Raw genomic sequence first — 7,541 nt, 5'->3', positions numbered from 1 at the left:
ATAAATGAAGAGAACTATATTAGAAGCAAATTTGAAGGACAAAGGAAGATTACCCAAATTTTATGAAACTGAAGAAGACAGAAGAGGAAGAATGAAGAAGAAAGCAAGAGAATATGGAAGTGCACAAGAAAGACTAGAGACAATGTTCATGCCTATGAAAAAAATAAAAAATAAACATTTGAAGAAAGAGATAAAAAGACAAAGAAAACAAAAAACAATAAAAGTAAGAACCTGAACAACCAAAAAACAAACAGACTGAAAAAAGCAAACCAACCCAAATAAAACAACCAAACAAAGAAAAACCAAAACACAAAGAAATTCTTCTACTGTCCACAGTTCTGTGGAAGTGTCCAAGTCACAGCCTAAACCTCTGCTCAGTAACCCCAGCAAGTCTGCATTAAGACTAGTGGCTGGCTGATCTTGGCCTCCAGATGTGTAGTCTGGGCCCAAAGTCTTCAGCCAGCAACTCTCGTCCCCTGGTGGCCCGCCCATGTCTCCTTACACTGTTTGTCTCCATTTTGCTCACCCAGTTGCTGTGATACTTCAGTAAAGACAGCCCAAGGTTTCTGCCTGTCCCATGTTCAGTTGGGATCATCTACCCCTTGCACAGCCTCCATTTGGCTTGTGAGTCTCTCTTTTCCTCTTATGCTGCTGCAAGAAAGCCAGGGGTGGGGTGTTGCCTTCAGACTCACTTCCCTTCCCATGAAGACAGACCAAGGTTGCTTAGGTTCCATATCTCTCACCTCTCTCATGCTACTGGGAGCAGGAGAGGGGAGAGTGATGCTGTCCCACTCAACATCTTTGCTGTCTCTGTGATCCCTCAGTTTGGTGAACAACAACAAGAACAAAAAGAAAAACAACAACAACCAAAAAAATCTGGTGGTGCTCAGGGGAAGAAAAGCTTCCTAGTCAGTTGCCTCTGGTTGTGCTGGTGAAATTTGCTGCCCAGCTACAACATCTTCTGTTTGGAGGAAAGTAAAAGAGGTGACAGTCTGTATATCCCAAATCTGCCCCATGTGGCTTGAGTTTGCCATGCTATTTTAGTTCATCTTCTTTCTGGAATTTCCTGGAATGGCCCTTTCTGGGCTGCACACAATGGGAAGACCTCAGCCAGCCCTATGGACTGCTTCCCCCTTTTATTAAGTCCTATGCCTATGTTTTGTTTGATATACAAATCTCTTATTTCTCTTATTTCTTTTGGCATCAAGATGTATGTTCCTCCCTTCTGTTTACTTGCATTTTTAGTTGTTTTTCTTTGAGTAAAAAAAGTTATTTTTCTTTGGTAGGCAGAAAGTAGCAAAGAAAGCATGAGATCTTAACAGTGTCTTTCTGTCCCTCTCATATTCTATCTAGGCTACCAAGATTAGGACAGGTGTCAAACCAATCAGTAGAGGGATAATCCTAGCACCTTTAATCATAGCATTGCCCCATGAATCAATCTGAGCATTACACACTCTAGATCCAGCCACATCTGAAGAAGCCCCATCTCTGAATGCACAAGACTTTGAAACAAACCATAACACTTGATGAGATGCATGGATTTGGAAAAGTGGAATGCATTCTTTAGTGCAGTAGAAAATGTCATATCTATAAGAAGCACTGAAAGATTTCAAACAGAACAGGTAAATAATAAACCATAAAAGATGCCAAGCAATCTTTCACTTGGATCAATAAGTCCCCTTAGACATGAATCCCAATCAGGTATACATTAATGAGGCACTATACAGGATAAAAAAGAAATGTATTTAAATGTTTATTAGCATATGGTTCTCATACATACAATTGCCATTAATTTTTAGAAATTAATATGTATATTTTGATATCTTCCCTCTATCAACCTTCCCCCTACCACTGATTCCCTTCCATATCTCCAAAAATTCTCTCTGTTTCTTACATTTCTCCATACTTTATCTTTTTAGTTAAAAGTGTACTTTTATTTGTATATGTTTATGATGGATAATATATTCAGCATAGAGAATTGGTATATATATATGTGTAAATCTTCACATTTATCTCCAACTCCACAAAGTCTCTGTCCCTATTTTGTGTCATCTACTGCTTAGTTTACTCTTTAAATTATTTTACTTGTTACTTAATTAATTTTCTGTATCTGACTTATTTTAATTAACATTATTATTTCAAGAGGCATGTGTTCTCCTCCAAATGACTGCAATTTATTCTTCTTAATAGCTGAATAAAATTCTATTGTGTATATATGGTGCATTTTTGTTTTACTTGTAGAACTCTTTTATATTGGAATACAACGCCGATTCAAATTTTATTTGTTGTATTTAAGGTCATCTCTGAATCAAAACCATATTGATTCATTTTTTTTCAAATTTTTCTTTTCATATATACTCCAGTAGAAAATATGTTTTGAAAATGACTTTTGACCAAGGATAACATGAGGCATTGCAAATAATGACCTGAAAAATAAACATAATCCTAATAAAGAGACTAAAACATGATGATCATTTATAAGACATTATAGGATGTTAAATTCTATATTCTAAGAAAAAAGCAGTTAAAATAAATTTCAGCACTTTTACTATACAATTATATACATAGCTCTAGTTACTAACTAGCTTTTTCCATCAGAGTAGTAAAACTCACGACTCTTTAAAAGTAAAACAACTATCAAACATTACTTGGTATGATATGACATTTGAGAAGAAGTTATTGTTGAGCAATATGGGTTGATCCTGATATAAGAGGAAATTTCAAAATATTTGTGATACCAAGTTTGCAAACTTTAAAGAAGAAAACTTCAAATAGAAAAACTGTTTGATATCAGAAAGAGCCAAAAGCTTAATATCACAAGTTAATTAAATGGTACATAGAAGTTGAAACAAGAGAAACATAAATTTCCATGAATAAATGCAAGAAGCAATTCTAGTTTTACAATCTGATCAGCATATCTCAATTTCTGCTTCTGGGGCTTTAAGTCTTCTAAACACCAGCATTTTTCCAGCCCCAGGGGAAGTGACATTTCCCTAGTTACCCTCTTAAAGAACATTTTCAGGGTGGTCTTGATGTCCTTAGTCCTTAGACTGTAGATGAAAGTGTTCAGCATGGGTGTGACCACACTGTATATCTCTGAGGCCATTGTAGTTAATTGTGAGTTTTGTGCAACAGCAGAACTAAGGTACACACCTAGCCCAGTGCCATAAAATAATGATACCCTTGACAGGTGAGATACACAGGTGGAAAATGCTTTATACCTTCCCTGAGCTGATGACATTGCATTTATGGAGAAAACTATTTTAAAATAAGAGTGAAGGATACCAACAAGGGGACCACCACCCAGCAGCACAGTTGTAAAGTACATCACTACCTCATTAGGAAAAGTATCAGAGCAGCCATAAAGAAGTAATTGACTAAGTTCATAAAAGAAATGGGGGATTCCAAGTCAGTGTAGGAGGTCAGTGACAGCACCATTAAGCGGTACAACAGGGCATTTGGGACATGTAGGGTCCAGCATGCTACAAACAGAGCCATGGGTTCATGATGATCATGTAATGCAGAGGGTGGCAGATGGCCACACAGCAGCCATAAGCCATGACAGTCAGTTGAAAGACATCCAACATTACAAAGAGTGAAAAAAAGCATTTGAGTAATGCAGCTTTCTTATGTTATGACTTTGCTCTGCTCTCATCTTTGGTATCATGGTGGAGGTAAAACTGATATCCACAACTGACAGGCTTTAGACAATAAAGTATATGGGTGTGAGCAGGTGGGAATCTGAGATTGTGGCCAGGATGGGGAACAGGTTTCCAAGTACAGTGACCAGGTACGTGGAAAGGAAAATTCCACATACAAAAGGCTGAAGTTCTGAATATTCTAAATATCCTAAAAGATAAAATTCTGAAATGTGGGTATCATATCTTGGTTCCACATATGGCTGTTGTAACCTCCTAAGAGAGAGGAGAAGTTGCACTAGTAAATTTTCAGTAATGCTCCATATATTTTCTACAGTCCATAAATTATTTTTAAATTTCATGTATGTATTGGTTCCCTTTAAAGGATTGTTTTGTCATCTGTGAAGAGAGATTCCTTTTCAAAGGTCAGCCTGTCTTCAAGAGTTCATATGTTTTATAATTATAATGATAAATCTGTTTTTACATTTGAAAAATATAAATTTGAGTATAATTCTTGTTATAAGAGCTGCCTAGATATGTCAATGGTGCAAAAAAACAAATGTACATATAATTTAATGATGGAAAAAATCACAATCAATCTTTACAAATTATACAAGATGTCAAATGATGAAATAAAATCCGGAATATAAGAAGAAAATAAAGGATAGATAGTAGGTCCAGTAGATAAAGGGATAATGTAGAAAGTAGAGGAGAAGGGGACAAAAAAGAATTAAGTTGTGTTATATACATGGAGCAAATTCATGTGATGAATGTAATCATTATGTAGTACAAATATGTACTAATAAAACAAAAAGCAACTAATATGTATCTATATATAACAAAATAGCTTAGTAACAGAGCGCACTGCAGATTCTCAGGTTGTGTATCCTTGTGAGGGTATCTGACTTGGAGCTGTGATTTCCTGAAGGTAGCTACCACTGTGAAAGAAAATGGTAATACATATTTCTATTCTGAGGAAAAGAAAAAAAATCAAAGTACAACTACACTGGAACTATATTTGTTTAATTAAAAAAAGCAAAAAAAAAAACATGTTAAATCATCTTAAGTTGGAGTCCATCTGTATACTGTGCTCAGGTAAACTTTCTTGGAAACTGATCTAATCCCTGAAAAAGAGCACATGATCATGAGCATGCACACACACACACACACACTTGTGTGTGTGTGTGCACGTGCCAGTGCACCCAAGCCCACAGCACATGGTTTAATATTATGTTGATCTTATTCTCAACCACACTACTACAAAGAAAGTGATCGTAGGCAACTTATCTGCTTCAGACCAGTGTTCCCCTAAGAATATAGTAATAGTGACCAGGAGACAAATGTCAGAGCAGTGAGTGCCAGCAACCTGGCTTCTGCAGGAGAGTGCCTGGAGTCTGGAGTCTGGAGGATCATGCCTTTGTGAGGAACCAAAGTAAGGGGAAGGAGCAACAAGGGAACTGACAAAGGAGAAGAAAACAGGATTAAGAGATACAGAAGAGGTGGCACACACTGAAGCAGAGTAACCATGGCACCATAGATGGTGACTGGCTGGCTACCATTTTGGAGGCACAGTGAAACTAATAACCTCTCTACTCACAGAGAATTGGACTGGGACCAGGAGAATCTTATGCAATTGGCAACACTGGGAAGAATGCGAAACCCTGCTCTGACTGGCCCGCCAGAAGCAATAGCTGGTGAGTGACTGCGGTACGATTACATCAGGACACCCCAGAGCAAGAGCTGATAGGACACTATTGGGAGAATGACTGGATACTTAACCCTCAGTCCCACCACAGCCCTTTGGAGGCTTCACACTGCCAAGTTTCCAGACTGGATGAGGGAAGGACACTCATAGGAGACTGCTAAGAGCTGGAGAGATGACTGGGGTGACTCCAACTGAGAAGCAGGGACTGGTGATCACACACTTGGTTCCTGACATCAGAGACCATTTTCAGGCTGAGTTACACAGGATTAGAGGCTTACATTGGTGTCCTGTTCCTACTACTAAAGGGAGAAATAACAGAGTCATGTAATATGTTATTTCTCAACTAGCTCCTATAGATACCACTGTAACAGATTAGGCTGTTACTGCTGTAGCTGAATTAATTACACAGAAATAATCCGGAATCAATGGATGATTTTGTGCCAGTGAAACTGCCAAATCCACAATCACACCTAGAGGGAGGGACAGCAAGAGGTCCTAACTCAAGAACTAGGATTGAATCAAACTCTCCAAGAATGCCTGCAACCTGGCAGAAAGAGGTCCTGAGTCTGAATTAGCTTCAGTTTTGCAGTGCAGGAATCAGATAAGTAATTGGGTTGTGAGCTTTCAGACTCTGGCCAAGAAGCTACTGGGCATCACATGCAATTCTTCATTGGAATATCTAGTCTGTATTCTCATATCTGTACCAGTTAATCATCTTCTCTCCATTTCCCCTTCCTTCACACTATTTCCATCCTCTGCTCACCTGTATCTACTCTCTATTTCTCTGATTAGTCTCTTTTCCAGAAACCCAATGGGCACATCTAGACCTAATTCTCCTAGTCACGCAATACATACTGGCTTCTTTTCATGATATTTATAAAATTGTGCACAGGCCTTGAAGATCATAGACATTTATATTGAAGAATACTCTCTATGTGATATGCTCCTAAGCACATTATCTCATATATATATTTATTTAATTGTACTCTTTTCTAGCCATTATGATGCAAAGTACAACTGAGCAGGGACACCTACCTGGCAGTGTTTAACATTCTGTTTTCAAAATGGTGTGTGATTACATGTGAATAATTCATAAAAATATTAAAATAAGAAACTTTTTAATAAAAAGATTTGTAGGGGACTAATCCTAGATGAAATGCAGTAGTTTTAAACAGTTGTAGTAAATAAATTTGAAAGATGCATTGAACATGAAATCAACCTACCTATAGCCTGGGAATATTGAATGATATACACACAGATTTATAATTGTAATAAAAATACCTCGATGTAAAATAACATTGTGGTTGGAGAATGACATATACGGATGCTCAGTTATTGTTGCAATGATGAATTGGGAACTTAGTTCCACATACATGGTCATTTATTATAAGAAAAAGTTATATTTCCTTTAGTTATAGAAGTATGAATATTTAAAATCTATCATAGATTGCTATTGATCTGGAGAAACACAAAGTTAATGCATTTATCTCAAATCTTACCAAAAAATCAGAGGAATTTAGCATCTCATTATAAAGTAAACAAAACATTTGTGATGAGGATTAAGAAAACTACATACAAAATCTACATGTATGTAAATTATTTTAAGGTAAAAACAAATGTATAAGAAAATAAATATGTATTTCACTAAATGAAACTTCTGGGAAAAGTTCTCCCTGAAAAAATTGAGACATATTAAACTTTAAATATCTTGTGAAATTCTAACAGCAATAAAATAAACAATTACTTATAAAATACCATTAATAGTGTGAATTTCTAAAGGTGAAACAGTTTAATATAAATTATTTTTCATTTCTGTAGCATACAAAAGGTGGAAACATGAGATCTGTAAAACCAATCACCTACATACTCACGAGATAAGTAGAAAGTGGGGCTGCAGCTCTCAGAGCCAGAAGACACAGGATCTGATCCAGCTGCTCCATTAGAGGTCCCTATAAGGATGGCTGATTATTAAATGTGTGAATGTTAAGTCATGCCATAAAGTAAAATTCACTCAGTGAAATAATTAAACACCACTCTAGCTTATGGGAGAGATTTCCTTAAGGTGCTGTTGAGCAAGAAGTTCAGGGTGTTACAAACTAGAAAAGAAGACTGCACTGAACATAAAAGCCATTTACATGTTATACAGAGCACAATCATGAATCTTTATTAAAAGTCCATGAGTGTGAGTGTGTGTTTAA

General features: G+C 36.7%; 1 pseudogene; it reads right to left on the bottom strand.

Moving 5' to 3' along the window:
• Window positions 1-2,821: 2,821 nt before the first annotated feature.
• Window positions 2,822-7,283, bottom strand: LOC110347549 (putative olfactory receptor 7A2; annotated as a pseudogene).
• Between the last annotated feature and the right edge of the window lie 258 nt (window positions 7,284-7,541).

This window comes from Heterocephalus glaber, unplaced genomic scaffold (assembly GCF_053883595.1).
Source record: "Heterocephalus glaber isolate CG9 unplaced genomic scaffold, H.glaber_assembly_v1.0 deba00001126, whole genome shotgun sequence".
NCBI classification, from domain to species: Eukaryota; Metazoa; Chordata; class Mammalia; order Rodentia; family Bathyergidae; genus Heterocephalus; species Heterocephalus glaber.
The sequence above is the reverse complement of the archived record's forward strand: the minus strand, read 5'-3'. Positions and strand labels throughout refer to the sequence as shown.